The sequence below is a fragment of the Pongo abelii genome, chromosome 6 (genome assembly GCF_028885655.2).
Source record: "Pongo abelii isolate AG06213 chromosome 6, NHGRI_mPonAbe1-v2.0_pri, whole genome shotgun sequence".
In the NCBI taxonomy this organism is placed as follows: Eukaryota; Metazoa; Chordata; class Mammalia; order Primates; family Hominidae; genus Pongo; species Pongo abelii.
This window is the reverse complement of record NC_071991.2, coordinates 7,496,386-7,516,677: the sequence shown is the minus strand read 5'-3', so window position 1 is coordinate 7,516,677 and position 20,292 is coordinate 7,496,386. Positions and strand designations below refer to the sequence as shown.

Genomic DNA, 20,292 nt, shown 5'->3' with positions numbered 1-20,292 from the left:
GGACAACACACCGCTGTCAAGGGCAGAGGTCCCTGCGGCTTTCCACAGTGCATTGTGACCTTGATTTATTGAGACTAGAGAATGGCAATGACTTTTTCCAAGTATACTCCCTATAAACATTTTGTTAACAAGGCACATCCTGCACAGCTCTAGATCCCGTAAACCTTGATTTTCTACAACACATGTTTTTGTGAGCTCCAAGTTGGGTCCAAGTGGCTGGGTCCAAGTGGCTGGGGCAAAGCTACAAATTAACAACATCTCAGCAAAGCAATTGTTTAAAGTTCAGGTCTTTTTCAAAATGGAGTCTCTTATGTCCTCCGTTTCTACATAGACACAGTGACAGTCTGATCTCTCTTTCTTTTCCCTACATTTCCCCCTTTTCATTTTGACAAAACCGCCATCGTCATCATGGCCCATTCTCGCTGGTCACTGTTTCTCCAGAGCTGCCGGATACACCTGTAGAATAACAATAGAGAACACAGACATACAAGGATTAATACAAAATTTGCAATAGTGGAATTTCCAGTGGTTTTAACCCAAGTGACAGGGTTAAGATTTGTGAGGCTATTAACAGCTTTTACCATTGCCTCCCTTTCTGGCACCAGATTTCACTGGGCTTTTGATGTTTCAAAAATTTGTTCTTTCAATTTAGAAACATCTAAGGTTAGATTATCTTCTCTTCCTTGTAGATGGCATCTAACCATGTCCCAGTGATGTTCAGATTCATTCTTGGCTCCAGGTGTAATACAAAACTCTGATGTATTCCAGTCACACTGTAACTGAGAAAGATATTCCAAGCTCATGAGCCTATCTCCCATCCAGATAACAGTTTGTCTAAGATCATTAATTGGATTTCCCAATTTTTGATCTATTTGAGTCTAAGAATTCCACAATTTTGAGGAATTCTTTTGCCAATTATTCACATATTCTGCAGTTTGAACAGAGGAGTGTAAAGCAATTCCAGCAGCTGCAGCAGTAGCTGTGACTGCAATAAGACCCATAATCACTGCAATTAAAGTAAAAATGAATTTTTTAGATCTGGTTAGGACTCCTTTTAATACTTCTGCGATGATATGTACGGATGGAGAAGCCTCCCACGGTTGGTCCGTGGACACGGGGATCCACACGCCTTCTCTTGCCATTACTAACAGAATACGATGCTGCCAATCCAAAGTTGAATCAATGCAAGTAAACAACCTGCAATTTTCACAGGTTATAGTTTGGGAATCTGGTTTAAGAACTATGTTTCCTACAACCAGCATAGAAGGGGGTTTTACACAACTTTGCAAAGGAATTGTCAGATTGGAACTTAGGTTGATAGTATAATATGGCTTATGATTTCTTCTTCCCATAAGTTGATTTCCAGACCAAATTCTAATGTGGTATGAGGCCACAGTGAGCTTCCATAATTCTGGGTGTTCAGGACCAACAACAGGACTAAGTAACTTTGGTCAGGGTGATGAAATCCCCTTTTCACCCCCTTTCCAATGATAGGGTGATTCTAGCCTTCTATAAACCTGGTCTAGCTTTTTAGTTAAATCACTATCATAGGCTGGATTAGTGGGCCAGACAGATGGAGCCTGTGAACATGAGTGAGTCTGGCCCATACAATCATAATATAATTGGCCTCGAGGGGCCCAGTCTATAATAGTTCCAAATTTATTGTTTTGTAGTACCACTGCAGTATCAGCCACACATTCTTCCCAAACTAAGACTTCTGGGTCTTTTGATTCTTTTGGAATTTCCTTGGGACATGGTTTCCCTTTAGGCCTAAATTGTAAGGATCTTTGATAGGAAGAATTCTGTAAATTATTCACTTGTGACTCAAGTGACATTCCACTTATCCTATGATAAGTAAATTTACTGGTGGCACTGACAGTAGGTACTTCTACCAATCAATTTTGGATTGTAGGCATTAAGCATCCTGGTGCTTTTCCCAGGCAAATAGGAGGATAATGGTACCCAGTGGAAATGTTTATCATCATTCCTTCTTCTTCAGGTTGGGCAGGGCCACGGTCATCTGTGGGGCCTTGTACCCATGCACTGTTATTAACATCTACTTCAATAGGATTATCTATCCAAGTGACTGCCCGAATTCAGGCTGGGAAAGGCACATAGGCCCAATAAGTATAGTTAGCTGCAGCGGCTCCTGCAGACATAGGGAGACTTACCACCGTTGATACAATCACGAAAGCTGCAAGCAGCATATTCTCTGGAGTTTGTGTTACCCTGGTGTTTTCCAGGCTTTTTTCAGCTAACTGTGCCAGCTTCTTTAGCTGGGCCCAGGTCGGAGGCTCCGCCTTCTTGGTGGATGGCAGCTTCATCTGTTCTTCTGATATCACCATTTTGTTCACCCTGCGAGTTGATGATGTTCGATTGCGGGTTCTCTGTGTCTGGGGAGGCGCCTTCCTTTGCATCTCTGGTGGGTTCATTGTAGAACTTCACATGTCTAGCGGGTACCCAAACAGGAAGCTGATTTTCTCCTGCTGAAACACAAGCAAAACCTCTCCCCCATGTTATCACCTTACCTATTTCCCATGTTTTATGTTTGTTGTGTTTCCACCAAGTCAGTTTTCCCTCATGTGGGCTGTTCTTTTTACCAGTCAAATGTTGTTCTGCAGAAGTAGTGGTCTGATTTCTATATATATTTTAAAAATTTAAAGTATAGAGTGCTAGATTAAGTTGCATCTGGGTAGTGTTATACTCATTACTGTCTTTTTCCTTTTTTTATTTTGTTTAACCAATTGAGCTTTGAGTGTTCTATTAGTTCTTTCAATTATGGCCTGTTCTTGGGAATTAGAAAGGATTCCTGTGGTATGTGTAATATTCCACTGATTTAAGAATATTTGAAATCCTTTACTAGAGTATCCTGGCCCATTATCTGTTTTAATTTTTTCTGGAACTCCCATGACTGCAAAAGAAGATAATAAATGTCTTTTAACATGGGAAGTACTTTCTCCTGTCTGGCAGGTTGCCCATATGAAATGTGAATAAGTATCAACTGTCACATGGACAAACGACAATTTTCAAAATGACGGTGCGTGTGTAACATCCATTTGTCATAATGCATCAGGAGATAAGCTTCTGGCATTAACTCCTGCCTCTTGAGTGGGCAGGTGTAAGACTTGACACTGAGCACAATGTTGTACAATATTTTTTGCTTGTTTCCGTGTGATATCAAATTTGTTTTTTAATCCTGTTGCATTTACATGAGTCAGCGCATGAAGTTCTTGTGCTTCCATGAAGCCAGATGATACTAGCAAATCAGCTTGTTCATTGGCCTTAGTTAAAGGCCCTGGGAAATTAGTATGTGCTCGAATATGAGTAATATAAAATGGGAAATTTCTCTTTTCTCACAGTTTGTTGTAACAATTTAAAGAGCTGATTTAACTGATCATCCATCCTATATTTGATTAGGGTTGTCTCAACATCCTTTGTAGCCTGTACTACATATGCAGAATCTGAAACTATGTTAATAGGCTGATTAAAATCTTGTAAAACTGAAATGACAGCAATCAATTCTGCTCTTTGAGATGAGTGATATTGAGTTTCAATGACTCATTCTTTTGGCCCAGTGTAAGCCACTTTTCCATTGCTGGAACCCTCAGTAAACACTGTGAGAGCATTTTCTAAAGGTTTATGTCTGGTAATTTTAGGTAAAATCCAAGTAGTCAATTTCAAAAACTGGAAGATTTTTGCTTTTGGGTAATGATTATCAATAATTCCCACAAAATCAGCAAGACCAATCTGCCATGCACCAGAATTGATAAAGCTTGTCCAACCTGTTCCTTGTTTAAAGGAACAGTGATTTTATCTGGGTCATTTCCACACAATTTTACTATTCGTAGTCTTGCCTGACCAATTAATGTAGCCATTTGATCTAAGTACAACGTAAAAGTCTGAAGTTTACTGTGGGGAAGGAATGACCACTCCACAAGATCTGTATTTTGAATAATAATGCCTGTTGGAGAATGTGCAGTAGCAAAAATTAAAAGTTGAACTGGGGCTAAGTGATGTATTCTATTTACTTGTGCTGACTGAAATTTTTCTTCAACTAATTCAATTTCTTTAGTTGCCTCTGGAGTTAATGTTCCTTTACTATTCAAGTCTGGATCCCCTCTGAAGATAGAGAACAAATTTGATCTGGCATAAGTAGGGATGCCTAGAGTTGGCCGAATCCAATTAATATCTCCTAGCAATTTTTGAAAGTCATTTAATGTTCTTAATGTGTCTTTTCTTATTTCTACTTTGTGTGGTTTAATTTTTCTCTCCTCTACCTGCATTCCCAAATAATGAAAAGGAGTGGAGGTCTGAATCTTATCAGATGCCATTGTCAGGCCTGCGTTTGCAACCTGTGTCTGCAGAAATGTGTAACAGTCAATTAATTTGTCTCTTGTTTCTGCAGCACACAAAATATCATCAAGATAATGAATGATATAAGAGTCTGAAAACTTGTCTCTAACTGGTTGAAGAACTTGAGCTACAAAAGTCTGACACATAGTTAGACTACTAAGCATTCCCTGAGGCAACACTTTCCACTGAAATCTGGTGGCTGGTTCTTCATTATTTATGGCTGGTATCATAAAAGCAAATTTTTCAAAATCCTGTTTTGCCAGAGGAATGGTAAAAAAGCAATCCTTCAGATCAATTATAATTAAAGGCCAATCTTTGGGGATCACGGCTGGAGAGGGCAGCCCAGGTTGGAGAGGCCCCATGGGTTGAATTCTTGCATTAACGGCTCTTAAATCGGTTAGCATGCGCCCTCTGCCTGATTTTTTCTGACTTGCAAACACAGGAGAATGCCAAGGTGGAAATAAAGGCTCAATATGTCCCTTTTCTAATTGTTCCTTTGCCAAGAAGTGTAAGACCTGCAGCTTTTGTTTTGGTAGTGGCCACTGATTTACATATGCAGGCTTTTCCGTTTTCCAAGCTCATGGAATGAGTTTTGGAGGCTCTACAGTGGCCACCCCGAAAAAGGATACCCTAGTCCTTTTCTTTCTGGATTTCCCTTAGCCTCAACCGGAACTTTAATGTCTTCTCCATTTTTCCCTAGTCCTTTTCCAGGGAGATATCCCATTTGTGTCATGATTTTTTGACTCAGGGGGCTGTATACGGAGACTGGAATAGTAATCTCTGCATACCACTGTTCTAATAAGTCTCGGCCCCATAAATTAATTGGAATAGAAGTAATCATAGGCTGAACTGTACTTTCTTGATTATCAGGTCCTAGACAATGTAAAATTTTGGCACTTTGATACACTTCTGAGGCAGTGCCCACACCAACAAATCCTGCAACAGGCTTTTGTTTAGACCAATTTTTTTTGGCCATTGATTTAAGGCAATGATAGAAACATCAGCCCCAGTACCTACTAATCCTTCAAACTGCTTTCCCTGAATAGTAACTGTACACACAAGTCTATTCTCTGAGACCTGACTAGCCCAATAAACAGCTTTCGCAGCAGGGTTGGTACTTCCAAACCCTCCTGTTCTTTCTGTTTTGCTATCCCCAATTTTAATATAAGGCAAGAGCAGTAATTAAGCAATTCTATCACCTGGATTGGCACTCCAGGGAACAGTAGAGCTGATCACTAACTGAATTTCCCCTTTATAATCTGAATCAATTACCCCAGTATGAATTTGAACTCCCTTCAGATTTAGACTTGATCGTCCTCAAATAAGGCCTACCGTCCCTTCTGGCAGCGGGCCATATACCCCTGTAGGAATCTTTTGCGGGGGCTCTCCAAGGAGTAAAGAAATCATTTGTGTAGAACATAAATCTACTGCAGCGCTGCCTGCTGTGGCGGGGGAGAACTGTTGTATTGTTGTAATTGGCCGATTTCCTGAAATGGTGGTATTTACTGTGGGGGTTGTTGTCCCTGAAAACCCTCAAGAAAAAATGGCTGAATCAGGAATGCCCCACTTTTTTGCAGGGCCTGGGACTGGCCCCTGTTCCTTTTTCCTGACAATGGTTGTCCATTTTTATCAAATGTAGAACGACATTCCTTAGCCCAATGATTTCCTTTTCCACATCTTGGACACAGGCCAGGAGGCTCCTTTTTATTGCTCTGTTTATTTAAGCCTGGGCAATTCTTTTTTAGATGACCGATTTGACCACAATCATAACATTTTCCCCCAAATGTTTCAACTTGTCCTCCTAAAGCAGCCCCTGTAATTGCTTGAGCCAATAGCATTGCTTTATGCATAGCTCCTCCAATCCCATCACAGGCCTTCACCTATTCTGTAATTACATCAACTCCTGCTGAAACCTTTCCTCTTAATGGCTTTATGGCCGATTGACATTCTGGATTTGCATTTTGAGAAGCCATTATTTCTACAATAACTTTTCGGACGTTATTAACTGCAATGGATTTTGGAGCTGCATCTTGCAACCTTGCCACAAAGTCTGGATATGGCTCCTTAGAGCTTTGTCTGATTGAACTAAAAGAAGGGCAGGAGATTCCTGGGTCCTGAATCTTTTCCCAGGCCCTGAGGCAAATAGCTCTTAGTTGTTCAATAGCTTCATTTTCCATTACTGATTGTTGGTTAATAGTGCCCCAATTTGGACCTGTTCCTAGCAATTGGTCTGCATCTATATAAACAACAGGGTTAATAGCATGATTTTTATGTACCTGTTCTTGTACCCCATCAATCCACCAGGTTTTAAACTGTAGATACTGAGAGGGTGAAAGGGAAGATTTAGCCAAAATTTCCCAATCATAAGGAATAAGTCTATTTCCACGAGCAATGGAATCTAATAATGTTCTCATATAAGGAGACGTGGTTCTTTCGTATCTTTTAACATTTTCTTTCTGCTTCTTTCATATCTTTTAACATTTTCATGGTGAAAGATTCATATCTAGCCTCAGTTCGGACAGACGCTCCTGCTTGACTCCCTTTCCCGACCGGCATCGGTTGTAACATTACCGGATACTGCCATGCCTCAAGATCTCCCCGTTTTCTGGCTGTAGCAATCGTCCCATGCAGTGCACTATCTTGTCCACTAGGTGGTAATGTAGGATCAAACGCCATCGCCCTGGGTTGTTGCTATAGTGCCTTGCTATTTGGCACAGGACGCACAGCCTGAGATCCATACGGAACCTCTGGAGATGGCGGATACTGACATTCGGCTGGCGGCTGGTGTTGACAAACTACCGATGGTTGGGTTTTATTTTCTACTGGCTGCTATTGCGGATACTGTGCCTGGATTGGCTTTTGAGATTGTGATGTCACAGGCATCTGAACCGCAGGAGAAGGAGTTGGTGGCCATCGTGGTTTAAACTCTGATGGCCCAAATAATTCTGGACCTCCTTCCCCCAGTTTTGATGATTCAGGATATATTACCTCCTGTAATTGATTATAGTCAACATTTTGGGTTGACCGAGCCATTCCAGGCTCTACTGCATTTTTACAACGTGAACTTTCCATTCCTTTTTTAACTCTGTTCCTGCCTCTTCTTCACAATCTATTACTCAGCTTTCAGGGGCATCAAAGACTGAAATGCTGTCTTCTTCTCTTTGAAATGGTTCTAAAGTTGCTTTAGTAATGGCCCAATCATTCCATACTGTAAGTGGGATGATTTGACCTTCCCTAGTTGCTTGTTTTAGTTCTTTGCCAATTTCTTCCCAATCTTTTAAATCTAAAGTTCCCTATTCTGGAAACCATGGGCAGACTTGTTCTATTGTTTGAGATAGCGTGACTAGATTTTCTGTAGAAGCTTTAACTCCCCGTCTTCTTAAGAGAATTTTAATGAAGCTGAGATAAGAGGCATATTTACTTTCAATTTGCCCCATTGTTACCCTGGATTCCTCCAAGGGCACAAGCTTACCGCAAGGCTGACTGGATGTACTCGGGAATCTCTCGTCGGCTGTCCTCAATGTTCACATTGTTAGCGTACCTTCACCCTAGAGAAAGGCACCTGCGTTGGGTGGCAGAAGAAGGGGTGGCCTGCCCCTCCACACCTGTGGGTATTTCTAGTCGGGTGGCATGAGAGACGGAGAAAAGAATTAAGACACAGAGACAAAGTAGAAAGAAACAACAGTGGGTCTAGGGGACTGGCACTCAGCACACCAAGGACCTGCACCGGCACCGGCCTCTGAGTTCCCTCAGTTTTTATTGATTATTATTTTCATTATTTCTGCAAAAAGGAATGTAGTAGGAGAGCAGGGTGATAATAAAGAGAAGATCAGCAAAAAACGTGGGAGCAAAAGAATCTATATCATGATTAAGTTCAAGGGAAGGTACTATGCCTGGACGTGCACGTAGGCCAGATTTATGTTTCTCTCCACCTGAACATCTCAGCGGAGTAAAGAATAACAAGGCAGCATTACTGCCAACATGTCTCGCCTCCCGCCACAGAGCAGCTTTTCTCCTTTGTCAGAGTTGAACAAATGTACAGTCGGGTTTTACACCGAGACATTCAGTTCCCAGGGGCAAGCAGGAGACAGTGGCCTTCCTCCATCTCAGCTGCAAGAGACTTTCCTCTTTCACTAATCCACCTCAGCACAGACCCTTTACGGGTGTCAGGCTGGGGGACAGTCAGGTCTTTCTCATCCCATGAGGAAATATTTCAGACTATCATATGGGGAGAAACCATGGACAATACCCCGCTTTCAAGGGCAGAGGCCCCTGCAGCTTTCCACAGTTCATTGTTCCCCTGGTTTATTGAGACTAGAGAATGGCGATGACTTTTACCAAGTATACTGCCTGTAAACGTTTTGTTAGCAAGGCACGTCCTGCACAGCCCTAGATCCCTTAAACCTTGATTTTATACAACACATGTTTTTGTGAGCTCCAACTTGGGTCGAAGTGGCTGGGTGAAAGTGGCTGGGGCAAAGCTACAAATTAACAACATCTCAGCAAAGCAATTGTTTAAAGTACAGGTCTTTTTCAAAATGGAGTCTCTTATGTCTTCCCTTTCTACATAGACACAGTGACAGTCTGATCTCTCTTTCTTTTCCCTATACTCGCCCTCTGGCTATTAGGAACAATATCACGGGGTGAAGTGTGTACACCTGTGCGATATTGAAAGTACTATCATCCTCTGTGCCACGGGTTTTAGAAAAGAAATCACAGTGGGTTGTACAGCTGGTGTGATATTGGTAGTAATATCGGTCCCTCCTTCCCTGGATATTGGGAACAACGTTACAAGGGGCCTGTACACCACCTGCGATATTCGCAGTCATATGATTCTTTGCCCACCTGCATATTAGGAACAACATCACGGCGCGGGTGTCGTGGAAAACCCCGGCTATTTGGAAAGTATCATCCTCTTTTTCCCTGGATACTATGAAAAATATCACAGCAGAGATGTACACCTTCTGCGATATTGGGAGTAATATTATCCTATCCCGCCCTGAGTATTTAGAAATCCATCACGGTGGGGTGTACACCCCTGCCATATTGGGAGTAGTATCATCCTGTCCACTCAGGAAATTACGAACAAGGTCATGGGGGGTGTACTCCCCCTGTGATATTGGGAGTAATGTCGTCCTCCCCAAACCTGGATGTTAGCAACAAGATCACAGAGGGGGTGTACGCACCCTGCGATATTGGAAGTAGCATGATCCTCTGCCCCCCGGATATTGGCAAAATTATGACAGGGCGGGTGTACATTTCCTCCCGTGTTGGGAGTCATATCATACTTTTCCTTTCTGGATATCAGGAGTTAAATCCCAGGGTGGTGTGCATTTCCTCCGATATGGGGGGTAATATCATCCTCTCCCCGTTGGGATATTCAGAACTGTATCCGGGGGGGTGTCCACCCTGTGCGATATTGAAACCAATGTCATCCTCTGTTTGCTTGGATATTAGACACAATATCACAAAAATGTGTACAACCCCTGCGATATTGGAAGTAATATCATACCCTCCTTCCCTGGATATTAGAAAACAGTATCATCGGGGTGAACACCCCCTGCGATTATGGAAGTAAGATTTTCTTTTTTTTTCTTCTTTTCTTTTTCTTTCTTTTTTTTTTTTGAGACAGAATTTCACTCTAGTTGCCCAGGCTGGAGTGCAATGGCACGATCTCGGCTCACTGCAACCTCTGCCTCCCGTATTCAAGCAATTCTTCTGTCTCAGCCTTCCGAGTAGCTGGGATTACAGGCATGTGCTACCATGCCCCGTTAATTTTTTTTTTTTTTTGTATTTTTAGTAGAGACATTGTTTCTCCATATTGGTCACGCTGGTCTTCAACTCCCGACCTCAGGTGATCCGCCCGCTTCGGCCTCCCAAAGTGCCGGGATTACAGGCGTGAGCGACGGCACCCAGCCACCACTTAGCATTTTCATTGTACATTTCTTGAAGTTATAGATTTCTACACACATTGATTGTTGCTTTGTTGTACACTTATTTAGACATAAAATGAGAAATCGAGAAGAATAAAATGGGCACAGTATCCCTAAAGTTTCACATTCCGAGACATCTTAAAAATATTTGCTTTTTAGAAATTTGTTTCAATGAAGAAACTGTGGTATGCACACACAATGAAGTATTCTTCAGCCTCAAGAGGAATAAAATCCTCTCCACTGCAGAAAAAATGGATGAGACTGCAGGGTCTGTATGTTAAGTGAAATAAGGCAGGCACAGAATGACAAATATTACACGTCCTCACTTCTGTGTAGGAATAAAAAAGAAAATGTTGGCCAGATGTGGTGGCTCAGGCCTGTAATCCCAGCATCTTGGAAGACCGAGGTGGGCGGATCACCTGAGGTCAGGAGTTCAAGGCCAGCCTGGCCAACTTGGTGAAACCCTGTCTCTACTGAAAATGCAAAAAATTAGCCAAGGGTGGTGGCGTGCGCCTATAGTCCCAGCTACTCGGGAGGCTGAGGCACAAGAATCGCTTGAACCCGGGAGGTGGAGGCTGCAGTGAGCCCAGATTGTGCCACTGCACTCCAGTCTGTGCCACAGAGTGCGACTCCATGTAAACACAGCACAAAACAAAATGAAACAAAACCAAAAAACAAAAACAAAAACAAAACCAGACAGACACTTCTGACACAGGAGGCAACATGGATGAACCTTGAAGACATTATCGTCAGTGAAATAAATAAATCCCAAAAGGATAAACACGACCAGGCTCAGTGGCTCGCACCTGTAACCCCAGCACTTTGGGAGGCTGAGGCAGGCGGATCCCTTAAGGTCAGGAGTTCGAGAGCAGCCTGGCCAATATGGTGAAAGCTCCTCTCTATTAAAAATACAAAAATTAGCTGGGCGTGGTGGCACACGCCTTTAATCCCAGGTACTCCGGAGACTGGGACACAAGAATCGCTCAGACCCATGATATGGAGGTTGCAGTGAGCCGAGATCACGCCGCTGCACTCCAGCCTGGGTGACAGGGAAGTACTCTGTCTCCAAAAGAAAAAAAAAACATTCACCACGGCATGATTCCACTTCTATCAAGTGTCTAGAGTAGTTAAACTCACAGAGTTGCAAATTAGAATGGTGGCCCCCGGGGTGAGTGAGAGAGAGGAGTGGAGAGTTTGGTGAATGGTGCAATTTCCATTTTGAAAGATAAAACTGTTCTGGAGATGATGGCGGTGATGGTTGCTAAACAATGTGAACGTACTTAATGTCATTCAACTGCCAACTGAAAAGTAGTGGAAATTGTCGTGTTTATAGTGGCCATTCTAGATGAAATCATATATATTTATAACTTTTAGTATTGATACGTGGTATATTTTCCCATAATAAAAGATGAAAATGAAAGCAGTTGGATCTTTAAAAAGAAAAGAAAGAGGCGAATAATGAAGGGGGTGGGTCGCCCCTTCACAGCTGTGGGTGTTTCTCGTTGGGTGGAACGAGAGACTTGGAAAAGGAAAAGACACAAAGTGAAGAGAAAGAAATAAGGGGACCCAGGGGACCAGCGTTCCGCAGATGGAGGATCCCACTGGCTTCTGAGTTCCCTTAGTATTTATTGATTACTTATCGGTGTTTTTTAGAGAGGGGGATGTGTCATGGTCACAAGACAATAGTGGGGAGAGGGTCAGCAGACAAACACGTGAACAAAGGCCTTTGCATCATAGACAAGGTAAAGAATCAAGTGCTGTGCTTTAGAAATGCATAGACATAAACATTTCAATGCTTTGTTAAGCAGTACTGCCGCCCACATGTCTCACCTCCAGCCCTAAGGCAGTTTTCCCTATCTCAGTAGATGGAACGTACAATTGGGTTTCATACCGAGACCTTCCATTGCCCAGGGACAGGCAGGAGACAGATGCCTTTGTCTTGTCTCAACGGCAAGAGGTATGCCTTCCTCTTATACTAATCCTCCTCAGCACAGACCCTTTACGGGTGTCGGGCTGGGGGACGGTCAGGTCTTTCCCTTCCCACGAGGCCATATTTCAGACTATCACATGAGGAGAAACCTTGGACAATACCTGGCTTTCCTAGGCAGAGGTCCCTGCGGCCTTCCGCAGTTTTTGTGTCCCTGGGTACTTGAGATTAGGGAGTGGTGATGACTCTTAAGGAGCATGCTGCCTTCAAGCATTTGTTTAACAAAGCACACCTTGCACAACCCTTAATCCATTTAACCTTGAGTTTGACACAGCACATGTTTTAGAGAGCACGGGGTTGGGGGTAAGGTCACAGATTAACAGCATCTCAAGGCGGAAGAATTTTTCTTCATACAGAACAAAATGGAGTCTCTTATGTCTACTTCTTTCTATACAGACATATTAACAATCTGATCTCTCTTGCTTTTCCCCACAAATAATACACACAAGCTCCCTCCTGATGACAGGAAGAGCCCCAAAGCTTCTGTGGACACTCACTTTTCTCTTCTTCCTGCATTCTTATGAGGAAATCTGTAGAGATTGGGGAACTTGGGCGACTGTGGCTAATGAGGAGCTCTGTGCCTTGAGCCCCCCAGGCCATAGAATAGTCAATACTCGGTCTGTGCCTCCAGCCCTGCAGTGTGAGGTTCCAGTCCTGTGGGCTCCACACCCGTCACCTGTATCAGGAGGCTCATGTCTCACCCTGTCTTCTTGCCAGCCTTGAGGACGGAGTCTGAGCCTCCATCGTGCACCACGCAGGGAGGACAGTGGACCTGTTCTCTGTGGTCATGGCCCAGCAGAGGGGAAGGGCAGTTCAGTGAGTGCTCAGGGACGGACGGTCGGGAGCCTTGCTTTGTTTCCTCATCCTCAGGACAAACAGGACAGTGCGGTGGGCAGGTGGGAGGAGACCAAGGTGCAAACTCTCCGCTCAGCAGACTGTGGAGTTTCTGTTCTTGCTTGTGGTGGGGGGTCTCAGAAATCTTCTTCAAAATTTTGCCTTCCTCCCCCACTGCTTGTCCTTTTCATAGACGCCTCACCCATGATAGCAGGGAATGACTCCCTCTTAACTAATCCATAAGAACAACAAAAAGATGATGAAGGTGATGATGAGGATAAAGAGGCTGAAGACAGACAGCGGGGCATCATGAACCCTTACTGAGGCCTTCGTAAAGGCCAGGCTCTGAGCTCTGTGGTCTATGCAGCTTGTTTCATTTCAGCTGCATAGTCTCCCAGTTATTAGTGCACACTTCATGCTGATTTTACGGACTAGAAAAGGAGCAACGCATTTTCATAGAACTTGTACCAGATCATGAAGTCAAAAAGGGTGAAGTCCAATTTGAACCAGGCAGTCAAAGTCCAGACACATGGCATTTGGCCAGTCCTCTCCCTGCATCCAACCTGCCCTCCCAAATCCTTGTCCCTCAGGCCGATGTCCCTGCTCACTGTGCCCTTCCCTTTGGGGGTTCCTCGTAGACCACACCTAGGCCAGTGGGTGCCACAATCACTGTGTCAAGTAGAGAAAGGGCAGCTGAGATGACATCAGAGGTTCCAGAAAACATGGGCACAGGATCATTCGGGACACATCTCTCTCTTGCCCCTGTTCCTGGCTTTCCTTACCGCTCTCGACTTCCTCAAAGGAGTCATCAATTCGGAGTTTGGCTTCCATTCCTATTGAGGAAGCTGGAAACCATTTCAAAAAATGCTCCTCAGGTGTGCCTGTGGTTAAGAACTCTGAGCTCTGCTTACAGCTTTTGGAAACTGGGCGCGGTGGCTCACGCCTGTAATCCCAGCCCTTTGGGAGGCTGAGGCAGGCGAATCACAAGGTCAGGTGTTGGAGACCAGCCTGGACAACATGGTGAAACCCCGTCTCTACTAAAAATAGAAAAAAATGAGCCGGGCATAGTGGCGGGCGCCTGTCATCTCAGCTACTCGGCAGGTTGAGGCAGGAGAATAGCTTGAACCTGGGATGCGGAGGTTGCAGTGAGCCGAGATCACTCCACTGCACTCCAGTCTGGGCAATGGAAACACTCCGTCTCAAAAAAGCAAAACCAAAACCAAAACCAAAACCACAACTTTTGGAGAGTTGGAAGACCATGAAGTCTAGTACCCGGGACTCAGAGTCTGGCCATGAATTTGGAATACCATCCTTTCTACTTCTCTGTATGGCAAGGGGTGAGAGGTCCATCCTCTGAGACTCAGCACTCTCATCTGAGCTGATTTCGAGTTGATCCAATGGAAGCGAGCGATGATGAAACCGATCGTGGGTGCCCGCTGCGTGATCTCTCTGTGATGGATGCATAAAGTCAAGGCAAATTGAATTTTAGGTACATTCGTGACTATTTTCAGCTTCAACTCCATGCAATTCAACGGAAATATCCCCTGACCTGCATTTCTGCTTTCCCTGCATTCCAGACGGGACATTTTCTTTTGCCCTTATCTCAGAAATTACTGAGTATTGTGAGAGGAACAAGTGAGTCTCTTTTCTTTCTGATGCCCCAGAGCCTATATCTTGCTTGGCACAGAAGAGATGTCAAAAGTAACAATCTATGTTAACTCTTGAATTGACACTTCCTTGGTTCGCAAACATTGGCTGTCATCGGTGTGACTTCGACTTACTTGATTCTTTTTGTTTTTTGTTTTTTCAGACAGAGTTTTTCTCCTGTTGCCCAGGCTGGAGTGCAGTGGTGTGATCTCGGCTCACCGTAGCCTCTGCCTCCCAGGTTCAAGCCATTCTCCCGCCTCAGCCTCCCAAGTAGCTGGGACTACAGGCAAGCGCCGCCATACCGGGCGAAGTTTTTGTATTTTTAGTAGAGGCGGGGTTTCACCATGTTGGCCAGGCTGGTCTTGATCTCCTGACCCCGTGATCCGCCCTCCTCGGCCTCCCGAAGTGCTGGGATTACAGGAGTGAGCCACCGCGTCCGGCCGAACTTTCTGATGAAAACTCTAAGTCCACCTAAGCTAAGGACAGGAGTTATAGCTTACGTGAATTTTCAAAGAAGACTCACCGATTTGAGGAAGCAATTACTCTCTTGAAGGAGAAAAGTCAGAAAACGTAATGATGAAATCACTAGGACCTAACCGGCATGTGGAAATATTTTCTGCTTATGAACTATCAACTTTCATTTCATTTCCAGATGACATGGTCTCAGCTGTTATACAGTGTTTATAAATGCTCTAAATCAAGGGAATTTGTATCAATCTAGTAGCACAAAATAAAATATTTTATTTTATTAGTAATAACATCCTTCTAGGGTATTACAGATAACGTCACAAGGTTAACACCTTCTGTGACATTTTGTATACTCTTTGTGACATTGAGAGAAACATTCCCCTAGGATTTTATGAATAATGAGACACGCGGTGTACACACATGCTGTACACCACCTGTGCCATCAGGAGTAACATTCCCCTAGGATATTACGAATAATATCACAGCAGGTGTACACACGTGGTGTACACCCCATGTGACATTAGGAGGAACATGTCCCTAGGATATTAGGAATAGTATCACTGGCGTTGAATCCACATGATACACACCCCCAGTGACATGAAAAGTAACATCCTCCTAGGATATGACAAATAATATCACAGGGAGTACACCTCATGTGACATTAGGAGTGACATCCCCCGAGGATATATTGAATACTATCAGAGGGTGTAGATGCATTGTGACCTTAGTAGCAACACTCTTTAGGATATTACAAATCATCACACGGTGTACACGCATTGTGACATTGGTAGTAACGTCCCGCTACGATATGACGAGTAATATCACAGGCTGTACACCCCATGTGACAATAGTAGTAACATTCCCCTAGAATATGATGAATAATATCACAGGAGGTACAGCCCCTGTGATTTCTGAGTAACATTTCTATAGAATATTACAGGTTGTATCACTGTGTGAGTCTGTGTACACCCCGTGTGACATTAGGAGTAACGTCCCACAACACTATTACGAGTAATATCACAGGGTGAACACCCCCTGTGACATGAGGAGTAACATACTTTTAGGATATTATGAATGATATGACAAGGTGTACACGCCCTGTGACAATAGGAGCAATATCCATCTAGGATATTAGGAACAATATCACAGGGAACACACCCCCTGTGACATTAGGATATTACGAATAATATCCCAAGGTGTACATGCATGGTGACATTAGTACTAATATCCCTCTGGTATACTGTGAATAATATCACAGGGTGTACATCCCTGTGACATTAGGAGTAACGTCCCCCTAGAATAGGACGAATAATATCACAGGGGGTAGACAGCCTGTGACTTTAGGCGTATCACCGCCCTTTAATATGAGGAATACTGTCCCAGGGTATTAACCCCCTGTGACCTGAGGAGTAACATCCCGCTGGAATATTAGGAATCACATCACAGTGTGTTCACCAACTGTGATCAATAAAATAAAATGCAGCATGGTAACTAGAGAAAATGAAGGAAGAAAATTAAAATTAAAATGTTAAAAAGACCAGTCTGGACAGCATAGGGAGACCGTGTCTCTACAAAAAAAAACTTAAAAATTAGCTGGGTGTGGTAGGATGCACCTGTGGTCCCAGCTACTCGGGAGGCTGAGGTGGGAGGATCCCTTGATCCTGGAAGTTGAGGCCACAGTGAGCCATGATCATGCCACTACACTCCAGTCTGAAAATACTTTTTTGTAAATACTACTAATTAGTAAATACTTTAGTATTTTTTAAATAGTAAGTCTTTTAATATTTACCGCTACTACATAATTGCACAAAATCTGTCATTAATTAGTATTTTGTAATAGTTGTTTGCTAAGTACTGCTACTCAGGAAATATGTTAGCATTTTGTACGCAGTCTTTTGCTAAGTACTGCTACACAGTAAATACTTTCATATTATCAAAGTAGTCATTTGCTAAGTATGGCTATTAAGTAAATATTTTAGTATTCTGTATGTGGTCATTTGCTAAGTACTGATACTCAGTAAATGCTTTAGTATTTTGTGAGTAGATAATTACTAAGTAGTAGTACTTAGTAAAGACTTAGCAGCAGTATTTACAAACTAGTTGTTTCTAGCTCATAAGCAAAGGATAGCAAAACAGTGAAGACAGGAAATACTTGTCCATTTGTACAGGTTTACAAGGTACATAGTTAATTCTCTGTCACGACTACAGTTTAAGTTTATGTAATGGGCACTCAGGAATCCTACTGCAAGCAAAAACCTATCTTCTGTCTCTTCTGCTCATGTGAAGGTATGCGGTTCCTTTGCAAACACTTAAGAAGACAGATGAAATTGGAATCACCAGGATGGTTTCCACCTGGCCTGTTAATTTATTCACTGGAAAGACATTTGTGTACATTTTCACGGGTTTCAAAAAGTCAAGTTTTTTTTGGTGGGGGGTATACATTTTGACATTGTTTTCCTAGGGGCTCTACAATGAATGTAAATCTATTCACCTTAAATTATTTTGTTTTTGAGACAGGGTCTTGCTGTGTTGCCCAGGCTGGCATACAGGGGAGTCATCACGGCTCACTGCAGCCTTGACCTCCCCAGGCTCAGGTGATCCTCCCACCTCAGCCTCCTGAGTAGCTTGGATTACAGCTGCGTGCCATCATGCCCAGCTAAGTTTTTTTCATTTCTTTCTTCTTTTTTCTTTTTTTTGTAGAGGTGGGGTCTCACTATGTCGCCCAGGCTGGTTTCCAACACCCGGGCTCAAGTGATTTGCCTGCCTCAGCCTCCCAAAGTGCTAAGATTATGGGTGTGAGTCACTGCACCTGGCCCTTAAATTATTTTTAAATCATAAAGTATCTCAAACATAAGGAGAATACTGAGCAACATAATACCTGTGCACCTGCCACCTCACTTTATCAAATCCTGGTATTACTTGCATGATGGCTTTTTCATACGAGTTTGGGACCAGCCTGGCCAACATGGAGAAACCCTATCTCTACCAAAGATGCAAAGAATGAACTGGGCATGGTGATGCACACCTGTGATCTTAGCTACTCAGGAGGCTGAGGCAGAAGGATCACTTGAGCTTGGGAGGCAGAGGTTGCAGTGAGCCAAGATCGCACCACTGCACTCTAGCCTGGGCGATAGAGAGAGAACCTGTGTCAAACAAACCAAAACACCAGATTTTTTGAAGCTCCTTCACAAGTGATCTCAGCAGGAGATGGAAGTCAAGGACAATTTTAACTGCTGGAGAAAGATGTACCCTCACAGTAAAGGTGACCTCTGACTGACACAGTGTCTCTGGTCTCTAAATCAACAGAGAAAAGATTGGTAACTCCATTCACTGGTCTGATATTTCTGCCAACAGAATAGGATGAAGAGGCCCTTTGTCTTAGAGGTGTTCATTGCACCCAAACCTTTACCCCGCAGCTGCTTCTTAGAGCTCAGTGCTGAGCGGAGTAGAGAACTCACCTGAACTTCAGATCAGCCTGTGGACGGAGCTCCATTCACAGGATAAGCAGTAGCTGAGCTCTGAAGGATGAAAGCCCATGTCTGATGTCTGTTGCCCCCTCCTCCCCATACCCCACCTCCTCCATTCATTCATTCAACACACATGGACTGTGTCCTGTGATGCAGGCACTGTGTTAGACAACAGGAACCAGAAGATGACGCCAACAGAGTCCTGGCCTCAAGAAGGTCACTTTCCTTGATAGGAAGGAGGGCACAGAGGCCCGCGCCTGTAGGCCCAGCTATATAGGAGGCAGAGGCAGGAGGATCACTGGAGCCCAGGAGTTAGAGGCAGCAGTGAGCTATGATCATACCACTGCACTATAAACTGGGCAACAGAGCAAGACTCTGTCTCAAACCTATATATAATATGTGTGTGTATATACATGTATACACACACATATATATATACACATATATGTATATATTCATATATATATATGTATATACCCTTGATAGGGAGGAGACAGACATATGTGACAACCTATGTCCAGAACCAGCTAGCCTGCAACTGTGACTTTTTTTCTTTTTTTGTAGACAGAGCCTCACTTTGCAGCCCAGGCTGGAGTGCAGTGGCACAATCTCTGCTCACTGCAAATTCCAACTCCCAGGTTCAAGTGATTCTAGTGCCTCTGCCTCCCCAGAAGCTGGGATTACAGGTGCTTGCCACCACACTCGGCTAATTTTTGTTTTTTTTTTTTTAGTGGAGACGGGGTTTCACCAAGTTGGCCAGCCTGGTCTCAATCTCCTGACCTCAAGTGATCTGCCCACCTTGGCCTCCTAAATTGCCGGGATTACAGACGTGAGCCACTGCGCCCGGCTGGAACTGTGACTTTCTACTTGGAATGGAGCTCCCTTTCCAGCACCAAAATGTGTCTTTCCCACAGCTCATTCCTTTGGAATTTGACTTCGCAAATTCTTTGTGCAAAACATCTAACTTCTATTTGTATAACGGAACTTGATTTGAATTCCCATTGTGCTGGGTATCAGAATCTTAATTATGTCAGGTAATTAAGCAACCTCTTCTCCCTTCTTACCATAGGCTGGGGGAGAGTCGAGGCCCAAGACGGGACTGGAGTATTCTCAGTCTGAATAGTGAACGGAGAGTCATCCTCAATCCTCTCTACTCTGGTGGTCTTGAGGGGCCACTGCTACCTCCTCCTGGTCCTGACCTTGAGGCTTCTCAGCACTGGCTTTCTCTGAATTCCTTCTGTGCACAAGTAAATCATTCAGCTTCTTCCTGAACCAATAAGGATTTCTCACCGAGATAATCCTGTTCCGTGGTTACTCTACTGTTACTGAACCATGCTTGACCCAGAGGGGAACTCTGCAAAGCTCACCACCTCCCCCAGCTTCCCCAGGGAGAAAGACACACACACCCTCTCCTCTGAGACCTCCAAACCTATGTGGGTGTCTGTCATCACTGCCACTCCTGCCTCGTACGCGTGCACACCCAAGGACTGTGTTTGGTGAGGCAGATGCATTGATGTCTAAGCGTTCTTGCATCCTTAACTTTGAAACCGTAAAAGCATATTCTTTTCTTTGATCTCTGGATGTTTCATTTTGTTTTTGGTCA

At 43.7% G+C, this 20,292-nt stretch overlaps 2 pseudogenes; both read right to left on the bottom strand.

The window, feature by feature from the left end:
• Positions 1-271: 271 nt before the first annotated feature.
• LOC129060285 (endogenous retrovirus group K member 6 Env polyprotein-like) lies at positions 272-3,431 on the bottom strand (annotated as a pseudogene).
• A 4,596-nt stretch (positions 3,432-8,027) lies between these two features.
• Positions 8,028-13,938, bottom strand: LOC129060555 (uncharacterized; annotated as a pseudogene).
• Positions 13,939-20,292: the final 6,354 nt, after the last annotated feature.